General features: G+C 41.1%; 1 long non-coding RNA gene across 2 annotated transcripts in view; it reads left to right on the top strand.

Annotated features, from left to right (window-relative positions):
• The window catches only part of LOC132597335 (uncharacterized), a 308,349-nt gene that overhangs the window by 167,707 nt on the left and 128,433 nt on the right, over nt 1-12,209 (top strand). For both annotated transcript variants that reach the window (XR_009563958.1, XR_009563959.1), the window contains exons 2-3: nt 8,457-8,601; nt 12,097-12,169. This is a non-coding gene — a long non-coding RNA (uncharacterized lncRNA). The remainder of the gene's footprint in view (nt 1-8,456; nt 8,602-12,096; nt 12,170-12,209) is intronic.

The following is a 12,209-nucleotide window of genomic DNA, read 5'->3' as shown; positions in this document are numbered from 1 at the left end:
CCTGTTGTTTTGTTGTCTGTCCCCAGTGGCTAAGGTTGGTTCAGTGGGTTGTGTAGGCTTCCTGGTGGAGGGGACTAGTGCTTGTGTTCTGGTGGATGAGGCTGGATCTTGTCTTTCTGGTGGGCAGGTCCACGTCTCTTGGTGTGTTTTGGGGTGTCTGTGGCCTTATTATTATTTTAGGCAGCCTCTCTGCTAATGGATGAGGCTGTGTTCCTGGCTTGCTAGTTGTTTGTTATAGAGTGTCTAGCACTGTAACTTGCTGGTTGTTGAGTGAAGCTGTGTCTTGGTTTTGAGATGAAGATCTCTGGGAGATTTTCGCCATTTGACATTACGTGGAGCTGGGAGGTCTCTTTTGGACCAGTGTCCTGAAGTTGGCTCTCCCACCTCAGAGGCACAGCACTGACTCCTGGCTGCAGCACCAAGAACCTTTCATCCACCCGGCTCAGAATAAAAGGGAGAAATAGTAGAAAGAAAGAAAGAAAGAGGATAAAATAAAATAAGATAAAATATAAAGTTATTAAAATAAAAAATAATTAAGAAAAAATAGTTTTTAAGTAAGAAAAAACGGATGGACAGAACCCTAGGACAAATGGTGAAAGCAAAGCTATACAGACAAAATCTCACAGAGAAGAATGCACATACACACTCACAAAAAGAGGAAAAGGGGAAAAAAAAATATATCTTGTTCTCAAAGTCCACCTCCTCAATTTGGGATGATTTGTTGTCTATTCAGGTACTCCACAGATGCAGGGTACATCAAGTTGATTGTGGAGATTTAATCCACTGCTCCTGAGACTGCTAGGAGAGATTTCCCTTTCTCTTCTTTGTTCTCACAGCTCCCGGGGCTCAGCTTTGGATTTGGCTCCGCTTCTGCATGTAGGTCGCTGGAGGGTGTCTTTTCTTAGCTCAGACAGGACGGGGTTAAAGGAGCTGCTGATTCAGGGGCACCAGCTCACTCAGGCCAGGGGGAGGGAGGGGTACAGATGTGGGGCGAGCCTGCGGCAGCAGAGGCCAGTGACATTGCACCAGCCTGAGGCCCACCATGCGTTCTCCCAGGGAAGTTGTCCCTGGATCCCGGGACCCTGGCAGTGGTGGGCTGCACAGGCTCCCCGGAAGGGAGGTGTGGACAGTGACCTGTGCTCGCACACAGGCTTCTTGGTGGCGGCAGCAGCAGCCTTAGCATCTCCCGCCCGTCTCTGGGGTCCGCGCTCTTAGCTGCGGCTCGCGCCCGTCTCTGGAGCTCCTTTAAGCAGCGCTCTTAATCCCCTCTCCTCATGCACCAGGAAACAAAGAGGGAAGAAAAAGTCTCTTGACTCTTCGGCAGCTCCAGACTTTTCCCGGACTCCCTCCCGGCTAGCCGTGGTGCACTAACCCCTGCAGGCTCTGTTCACACTGGCAGTCCTCTCCCTGTGAGCTCTGGACGGAAGCCTGAGCCTCAGCTCCATCCCCACATGCCCCGGCGGTTGAGCAGACAAGCCTCTTGGGCTGGTGAGTGCCTGTCGGCACTGATCCTCTATGCGGGAATCTCCACGCTTTGCCCTCTGCACCCCTGTTGCTGTGCTCGGCTTCCGAAGCTCTCCCCCTCCACCACCCACAGTCTCTGCCCACGAAGGGGCTTCCTAGTGTGTGGAAACTTTTCCTCCTTCACAGCTCCCTCCCACTGGTGCAGGTCCCTTCGCTATTCTTTTGTCTCTGTTTTCTTTTTTCTTTTGCCCTACCCAGGTACGTGGGGAATTTCTTGCCTTTTGGGAGGTCTGAGGTCTTCTGCCAATGTTCAGTAGGTGTTCTGTAGGAGCTGTTCCACGTGTAGATGTATTTCTGGTGTATCTGTGGGGAGGAAGGTGATCTCCACGTCTTACTCTTCCGCCATCTTCCTCCTCCCTCCAAAATGTTATTATTATATTGGTCATTCTGTTACACATGTTCTATCCCATCTTCTTTCTATATCCAGATACCAATAATTCAGCAGGGCCCAACTCATTTGCTTCCTTCTTTGTAAATGCTTCCCACAACTGGAAATAACTCCCACCCGAAAATTCAACAGTGTTTTTCTGTCCCCGTGTTTTGTATATTTTGGCTTATCAAGTGTATCTCTCCTAGACCATAAGCTCCTAAGAGTAGAACTACTTCTAGTGAGCAATGCATTCCTCAGAGAAAATCCTCCAGTGCCAATAACTCAATGTTCCTGCCAATAGCAGGAATACAATAAATGTTTGCTTGCTTAATGTAGAAATGAATAATCATAGCTAACTCTTTTTGGAGGAGTGGACCCATGCTATTTCATGGAAGTGTGACTTTTATTTTTTCTTAAGAAATTGGACAAAAAAGACCCTGAAGTTTCAAGTGGTTAAGTAACTTGTATAAGGTCACACATTAAATGTCAAGACTAGACTCTCAAAATCATACTTCTAGCATAGACCTCTCCTTGAGCTCCAGTTCCATATATTCAACTGCCTTCTCTACATTTCCACTTGAGTGGTATATTTGGTATGGACTATCATGGACTCATATCAAGACTACTGATTTTGTTTAATAACTGGTTCCTTTACCGTACACTTTTATTCAACTTGTCCTACATTTATCTTTCTAAATCACCACCTGTAATATTGTCACCATCCTGCTCCTATATTTTCAGTGGCTACTATGAAAATAAACCCCATCTTCTCTCTCTGGCAACCAACAAATTGGTCTCAGCTGTGTCACCAATAAATTTCTCCAAATACTCCCCAACTTGTAGCCTCCATACCAAACAAACTAGTCTCTTCATTGCCTTTGAATATACCATGTGTATTTTTGCCTTTTTTCAGGAATTATACACAAGGTTCTACTTCAGTGGAACACACTTCTTATTCTGATCCACTTCTTAGAACCTAAAGTGACTGTACAATTTATCTTCCAAACGGGAACCCTTTGGTGGGGTTGGGGTGAGGCAGGTAAGAAGAGAAGTGATTACTCAGGGACTGTCTCAGGTAAACAATCATGTATAATTAACCTATTAATATCTATATATATTTTCATATCTATATCAAATGATATCTATATCTATATCAAATCTCACCTTTCCAGAAAAGTTTTTAGACTCCCTGGGCTTAAGTAATCATTTTCCCTTTTTAGAGCACTTTGCACATACACGTTGGAACCCAAAGATGAAGACCTGAATCCCAGCTCCTCTACTTATTAACTGTGTGGTCAGGAGCAGGCCACTTAAACTCTTGGATTTCTGTCCTCATTTGTAGGACTATTGTCTTCATTTCTTTTCCTCCCTGCAGTAGGATGATACATCCACATCCTTTGCCTTGTGACTTTGCATTGCTTGCCACTGTGGGTGGAACACACTTCCTCTTCCCACTGATGTTGGCCTTGGCCATGTGACTTGATTTGGCTGATGGAAGGTTAAGAGACATGACGTGAGCAGATACTTTAAGCATGCTTCCATGGTTCTATTTGCCTTCCTTTGTGCTCCTATGATCCACTCTGTGAATAACATGCCCCAAGAAGCTATAACTTTATCCTGGGCCTCAGAATGAAGACAAATGAATGAAGCTGAACCAAACCTAAATGGAAGGCTGCAGTCGAGAGTAACCCACTCAAAGCCAGGCAAGCCCACATGAGATCAGAGAAACAAAACCAACCCACAGATCAAATGTCAAGAGAAAAAATGCTTGAGGTTATAAGCCATTGACATTTGAGGATTGTCACATAGCGTAGTTTCAGCCAAAACTGAATAACATAACCATCTTACATACTTTTATAAAATAATACATTTATGTGAAGATGATTTTAGAAATTGAAAATTACAGTTCAAATGTTATTTATGATCATTACTCCTCAGTATTATGAGTTATTTTATATATATACTTCTCATCTCCACATTCTAAACTGTAAAATATTAGAGATAAGACCATTTTATATAAAAATAAAATAATTATATAATTATTTCATATATTTGCCAAGGTACCCTGCACAGGGCCTTACATGTCGAGCGTACAGGGAAGTGTTATATGGCTACTGTTTCCGCTCCTCCTCCTAAGTATGTTTGTGTCTTTGTTTTTGCTCTTTTTTTTTTTTTTTTTTTTTTTTTGCAGTACGTGGGCCTCTCACTGTTGTGGCCTCTCCCGTTGTGGCGCACAGGCTCCGGACGTGCAGGCTCAGCGGCCATGGCTCACGGGCCCAGCCGCTCCGCAGCATGTGGGATCTTCCCGGACCGGGGCACGAACCCATGTCCCCTGCATCGGCAGGTGGACTCTCAACCACTGCACCACCAGGGAAGCCCTGTTTTTGCTCTTTTAGATCTTTATTTTTTTTTTTATTTTCACAAGGCAGTATAAGATACGAAAAGGGTAGATTATCAAACCAAACAGGTGGATTTGAGACCTGCCTCAATGGCACCTTGGGCAAGTTGCTTAAACCCTCAAAGCTTTAACTTCTTTGTTTATAAACCAAATAATAATAGTAGTAGTAGTAGTAGTAGTAGTAGTGGTAGTAGTAGCAGTAGTAGTAGTAGTAATACATTTCTAAATTAAAATTACAATAAATAATTTAACACAGTGATTGTCACATCTTAAAGCACCAAGTAAATAGTAGTTTTTATTATATCATCCGTATATACTCCTTTCTCCTCTCCAGAAATTTCAAAGCAGAATTCTCAGACAATCCTACATTCTCTAGACAAGTGTAATTCTCTTTATTCTAGACAGACAGACACGTAGACACACACTCCTAGAACTCACAAGATTTTCCATAATTAGGTGGGGGAAAGGTGACAGGAAAAAGACATCTTGAAAGTCCTGCGTTCTCTCTTTGCTCTGTGGACTTGTTTCTGATATTTCCAATGCCCTGAAATAATTCACATTTCTATTTACCTAACTAGTGCTTAATCAATCTTCTGAGTTCTAAATTGAAAATATCTTCTGAGTTCTGCTTAGGGGACTCTGCCGAGTCTAGGTTAGGCACCTCTCTTATAAAAGAGCATCTCTTTTTGTTTTTTGCGGTACGCGGGCCTCTCACTGTTGTGGCCTCTCCCATTGCAGAACACAGGCTCCGGGGCCATGGCTCATGGGCCCAGCTGCTCCGCGGCATGTGGGATCTTCCCGGACCGGGGCATGAGCCCGTGTCCCCTGCATCGGCAGGCGGACTCCCAACCACTGCACCACCAGGGAAGCCCAGACCATCTCTCTTATAAAATCCTGGTAGAGGGCCCTTAAACAAGGAATTGGTATTGCTTTTTTTAAAAATTTAATTAATTTATCTATTTCTGGCTCTGTTGGATCTTTGTTGCTGAGTACGGGCTTTCTCTAGTTGCAGCAAGGGGCGGGGCTGCTCTTCGTTGCGGTGCGCGTGCTTCTTATTGCGGTGGCTTCTCTTGTTGCAGAGCACGGGCTCTAGGCATGCGGGCCTCAGTAGTTGCAGCATGCAGGTTCAGTAGTTGTGGCTCAAGGGCTCCAGAGAAAAGGCTCAGTAGTTGTGGCACATGGGCTTAGTTGCTCCGTGGCATGTGGGATCTTCCTGGACCAGGGAATTGAACCCATGCCCCTGCATTGGCAGGCAGATTCTGCCAATTGAGCCACCAGGGAAGTCCAAAATTGCTTTTTGACTTGTCAGTCTTCCCAACTGTACTATAAGGTCTTTGAGGGCACAGGCCATGTCATTCCTTTTCACCAGCATCTAGCACAGTCTTGACACATGCTAAGTGCTTAAAGACATGAGGTAAAAGAAAAAATGGAAGAAAGGAAGGGTGGAAAGGATGAAAAGAGAGAGACAGAGGCAAGAAAGAAAGGAGGAAAGAAATAAAAGGTTATTTTTATTTTCATTATTCCCTGAAAGGAATGTTCAAAGAACAAGACAGTTACTACAGCATCATTAAAACTCATTTCCACCCAAATCTACATTTTGCATCAAATCCCATGTCAGTGTGTTCTCTTCCTCTCATCAGAGTAATAGGTTGTATTTAAAATGTCAACTCAGCATAAAACCTATTTGGGGCAAAATGGACTCCAGGGAGATTGACTGAAATTCCCATTCTTCTCCTCCTGGTTCTCCTTCTGCTTCCTGTTCATTTTAGCAAAAAGCTCTGATCTGTTAAAAAAAAAAGAAAAAAGGTTGCAGCGGGGAACCTCTAGCAAAAGACACATATAGAACATGTGTCTCATCTGCTTTTTAATATTAAGTACAGGAAATTTTCAGCTTCATTCATTTAAAATACTTACTTGTGCTTCACATTTATGGCTAGGTATTAGAGATGAGAAGCCCAGATCTGGTTAGTAATGGGGGAAAAAGATTAGAAATAGAGCCATAGAAAAAGAAAGATGATCCAATGGAAAGTAGAAATAGAAGTCATCGTCTTAGAGTAATGTTTGTTCAGAGCTCTTCCGCTGTTTTAATCCTAAACTCTAAATGCTCCCTCTGAGCATGAACAGGAGAACAATCTAAATGATTTTCAGGTATGCGCTGGTACTGAGGAGTGGGACTGGAGTGATATCCCTCTGGAATTTGATGAAATCAAGTTGAAATTAAGATATGGTTATCAAACCAGCAATTCACATTTTTGGCTAAGGGGATGTTAATCAATAACATAAAGTAACAGGCTTCACTGTTCTTAATTTGACAAGTATTAGATAAGACTTCTCTGTGCTGCCTTTCTATTCTAATTTTTTAAATAAGCATCTTCAAAACTGATTCAAAGAATTCAAAGAAAAAGGAGTAGCAAAAACAGTTGGGGGAAAAAGGAAGAACTCAGCAATTTTAATTGTCCACATGGGTCATAAAAATGGAATTTTCTAAGGGACAGCTATCCAGTGCATTGGCCACAAAATACACAGATATCCCTAGTGATGCTATGTCAACGTACATTAACTTTTGCTGTATAGGTGGACTCAGTTCTCTTCACATACTTACTTCTCTGGTGTGTGCCTGGTAGACAGAAGTCTCTCAACAAATGTTAGTAAATGAATAAACACAAGATTGAATTAGTGATCTGCTTATTTATCATTAGGGCCAGGGCTGTTGCTGAATCCACAATTTGTAGTCATAGTTGATTCCTCTGATAGAGGTAAAACTTAATGAAGACAGCCTCACAGAGGAGGAGAGGCAGTTCCTGCCTGCTACCTGACAAGCTAAGCCACTTGCCTAAACCAATTCTGCAGCAACAAGTGCCCAGTGGACGGGGAAGACAGACGTACAGATGGCTGCCTGGATGCATCACGGGACGGAATTGCCACTACAGCCCATTGTTACATTTATTGCTGACAGTGTAATTAATTGGCTGACTCCTTGTTTTTCAATTGGTCACCCTCAATGGACAGCTGCACTGGGGGTTGTACTAATCGTGCCTGGGATGAGAGTATGCTCCGCGGGTGGGCCCAGCTCTGCAGCAGGGGCTTTGTGACGTCAACCCTGGACTGCTGTACAGAAGCGCGCGCTTCACTCTCCCAGGGCCCTGAACAGGCGTCCTCATGCCCAGGAAACACAGCATTTTTTTTTCTGAGTGTTCCTCTTTCTGAAGTATGATACAATGGAAACAAAACAAAACACTTCTTAGTTTCCTTTCCCAGTAAGAATTTCTTAAATATAGACTGAAATATCAGCTTTAATAATCACTGTAGAAAAAGATTACAGTAACTTCGTTAGATTTTATCCAAATTATCAAGTAAAAAGAGAAGCTAGAGTTCATGTGGAGGCATCAAAAAGCTCTTTTAACTCATCTCTGTGTCCAGCAATCATGTATATATTTTGATTTTTATACTGTGGAAAATGATCTTTATTTTGTGTACAGTATGATGAGGATTAAATAACACTCACAGGATATTTTCATCAAAGAATTCTAAGGGAATTTTTACAGTGAGAAAGCCTCATATATCAAGCACAGGTTCATCAGGTAATAACACAAGACTGGAGTCATGGCTCAGGCAACAATCTTTCCACTGGTCTCCTGCCCCTCTTTCTTCACCTGTAAAATGAGTCATTGCACTTCAGTGACCTTACTTCCACTTGACTAACTTCCAGAAAGTCATGTGGCAGCTCTGTTCCCTAGGGTTTAATCTGTAAAATCAGAGAACTAAACTCAGTGAATCTCTAACATTCTGTGACCTTACCTGGATATTGCGGCAAATAGAAATTTCAATATATTCCACAAATTAATAAAAATATGTGCATATACATTATAAGGGCATGCATTAACTAAAAATGCAAGTAATTCTTGACTTGTTTTTTAATCACAAATATCAGTGTCCATGATTTGACAGCTTGCTTATGAAAAAGTCCCTTACATGTTCCTTTTTCTGGTTTGCTAATTTTCCATTCTGTATTCCAAGGCAGGCCAATAATTGCAATGAAATCAGGTTAAACATTGATCTTCCACCCTGACATTGCATTAACTTTTCTAACAAACATCTTCACTGTGTCAACCAGCACTGTGTTTACATATTGAGCCCAGCAACCAATTGTCTTGCTTCTTTTAGATGCTTTTGAATTCTGGAAGGAATCTTCTCTGAAAGACTAGAATCGTGCATCTGCCGTGCCTTTCAATTTTGTATTTCGGATTAACTGCTCCTTTTCCTCCACGTTCTGAAGGCCTTCTAAGACATTTCCTCCCCAGTTCATCTGGTAAGTGCCTGCTCCGGCTGTCACTCTTTAGTGAATTCATGTCTTTTCTCCTATGTTTCTTGTGCCACTCTTGTTATCTGGAGTCAGGATTCTGAGCTCTGACCTCCCTCCTTGTCCTGCTGCCCAGGAGAATTGAAGGCAGACCCTCAGACCTCTAATATTCTAGATTTTTGAAGATCCAGTTTTGGCTGGGATGAGGCCAGGATTGGGGTGGAAATAAGCACTGAATTTTTTTTTTTTATTTACAGCCTTCTGAAAATTAACTATTTCTGTTCAGATTCACGGGCTGAGTAAAAGTATTAACCAGTAAATGTGCCTAAAGAGCCCTGATCAAACACTCTATTTTTAATGCTGTGAAGAATACATGCTTAGGGAATACTTTTCCTAGCAAACTGAGCCAATGCTGCTTGCTTCACTAGAACTACAGGCGAAAGATGATTACCAGAGAGGCTGGGGAGAAATTGCCCCATGATGTGAAGCAAAGCCTTCATTCATGAACGATTTCTTGTCTCTGAATGTGGAAAAAAATAGATCATAAAGTGTGGGTCTGGGATTCTAAAGGATATTTAATACCTCATTCCTGGAGATGTGGTCTGAAATTTAAAGTCTGTAATCACTGGTCAGGTGAGAAAAGATGCTCCAAGATTCCCCTTATTTTAATATTTATTTATTAATTTATTTATTTGGCTGCACCATGTCCTGGTTGCAACATGCGGGATCTTTGTTGCCGTGTGCAGGATGTTTTAGTTGCAGCATGAGGGATTCCTTAGTTGCAGCATGCAGGATCTTTTAGTTGCAGCATGCGGGCTCTTAGTTGCAGCATGCAATGTCTAGTTCCCTGACCAGGGATCGAACCCGGACCCCCTGCATTGGAGTGCATAGTCTCAACCACTGGACCACCAGGGAAGTCCCTTTCCTTATTTTAACAAAAATATCTAAGAGTATCTGCCAATATCATGGATCTCTGGGAAAACATCCTATCCAGACCCACAGAATCAGATCAACCAACCACAAATCAAAATAGCTATAATGAAAACTTCATTAGACTAACTCTCACCACTTGCCAAGAGGGTATTTACACCAGGCACTGTACTAAGTGCTTAACATATCTCATGTGTGATCCTCATAAAGCTATATCATGTACACATGGATATTCCTATTTTATGGACAGGAAAGAAAGTCTCCGATGGACTAAGTAACTTCTCCACAGTCACACATCTACCACACTTACCAGGATTAAGCCCAAATCTGCACAACTCCACAAGTTCCTAGCCATTCTATGCTCCTGCAGAATAGCCACGCCAGTGGAGAGCAGGGGAGAATAGGGGTGCAGACACAATGACAGCCTTATCATAGCATCCCATATAGGCAGAGTTCCTTATTCCAAGTGAGCTTTGCTCCTGCCCTCATAGCACCTTGCATAGACTTATGTCAATTCTTTCGACTCATGGTATTGCCGTTTATAGTTTGGGGGCTGGAGAGAGAGAAAAATGAAAGAATGGATTTCTAAATATTGGCTCTCTCATTTTATTAGGTTGCCTTGAACAAGTTACTGAATCTCATCCTAATATTGTAACTACAAATGGGAATAAAACTACTCCTCAGTGTGTGCTTATAAAAAGATAATAAAATCAAAGGACTATAGACTAATCCCTTTGCATGTGTAGGCACTTTTTTAATGACCCCCTTCTTACATTTCAATCTTGCCCAATATCCCATGACCTCTTCAGAGCAGGGACCATAGAGTATCCACATGCATGTCTCCAGATAAAATGCTTAGCACATAGTTGGTGCTCAGTGACTTAAAATGATTGGTATATATTGAGAATTAGTTTGTTTGCAACTCTAAGAGCTGTTGTAAAACTTTAGGTTTTAGTGTATATATTTTTTGATTTTTAAAAAATGCATTCTTCACATTCTCCCTTATATATTATGGTCAGTCTCTTGGGCTCTCTAGAAGAGAGCATTTTCCAGCTTTCTTTGAGTCTTAAGTCAAGAGAATTAGAACACCCCATAAAAATAACACAGGCATCTCTGACAAAGGACCTGCTTCTGCCAATAGGTTGATTTTGCATTTCACAACTAATTTCACATATCAGTTTATACTAAATCATTTATTCATCCATTCATTCACTAAACACCCATCCATTGATGTCTATATTATCCTAGTGATAACAATGTAAATAGGACTAATCTCTGCCCTGAAAATGTTTATAGTTTAGTGATATGAAACATATATGAACAAATCATTTAAAATTGAGTATGGTAATTTCCACAACATATATGAAAAAAGGATTATGAGAGAAAAGGGCACATGGTGACACCTTCAAACTTCGTTTCACTTCTGTTACTGAAAGTTACTTTTTCATCCCAGAATTACATTTCTATTCTTCCCCCTGCCTCCATATTTTTCAGTAAACTTTTGATAATTTTCTCTCTTTAAAATAACTTATATGTAAGGATTTTTTCCCTTCTTTTTGTGCTTTTTCTCTTTAAATAACAGAAAATTTGGCTTTTATCAAGTATCACTAAACTCTTCTATTTCTTTGCACATTAGGTATGCAACTGCACTGTGAAGAGATGCTTTCCAAAATTTTGTCTCCTTTACTTTCAAATACCTAAAATGAAAAAAAATCTGTATCCTGTATGAGGATATTTTATTTAACTAGGATACATATATTAGCCAGGTATTTATCTTAAATTCCTTTTGCCATCGTCAGCCTAATATGTTTACTTCTATACCAGACTTTGTTTACCAAGTTCACACCCTAGTCAACTATTTCCATCATATATATTTATATATCAACTGCTGCGTAGAAATCTACCCCAAAACTTAGGGACTTAACAGTCTGTCACCATTCTGTGAGTAGATTGGACTCAGTTGGATGGTTTATCCACATGACATCAACTAGGGCTATAGTCATATGGGGGCTTGAATGGGCTATAATATCCAAGGTTGCTCCCTCACATGGCTGGCAGCTGTTGCTAGCTGTTGGCTGAGAACTGCTGGCAAGTAGGTCTCTTAAGTTTTCCTCCATATGACCTCTCAATGTGTCTGGTTTCTAAAAGGGAGTACCCTAAGTGTGAACATTTCAAGGGTAGAGAAGCAGAAACTGATGGTCTCTCAATGCCTCCTTTTCTGCACTCTGTTGATCAAAAGCCATCCAGATTCAAGGGGTGGAGAAATAAATGCTCCTCTTAACATGATATGCAGTTCATGGAGAGGAGGGATTGGTTGGTCATTTTAAGATTGACTATTATATCTATATACTAGTTAGCTTCTAGTATTTTCTGCAAAAATGATTCCCTTCTCCATTTTCCTTCTGTACATTTTCCTTCTATATGTGATAATTTAAAATCAGTGATCTCTTTCTCTGTACTAACCTAAACATATAGTTGATTGTGTTTGTTTTATGTCTTTGATGAATATATTATGTTTTATATTTAGAATTCTAAGCTCTAACTCCCTCTTTATCTTCTGCTCTGGAATTAAAGAGAAGCCTTCAGACCTGAAATATACCAAAGGCTGCAATGGGGCGGTATGGGAAGTGGATGGTGAGATTTTCTTGTAAGTATTACTTTTCTTTTTCAGTTCATATATTTTGAAT

This window comes from Globicephala melas, chromosome 5, assembly GCF_963455315.2.
Source record: "Globicephala melas chromosome 5, mGloMel1.2, whole genome shotgun sequence".
In the NCBI taxonomy this organism is placed as follows: Eukaryota; Metazoa; Chordata; class Mammalia; order Artiodactyla; family Delphinidae; genus Globicephala; species Globicephala melas.
The sequence above is the reverse complement of the archived record's forward strand: the minus strand, read 5'-3'. Positions and strand labels throughout refer to the sequence as shown.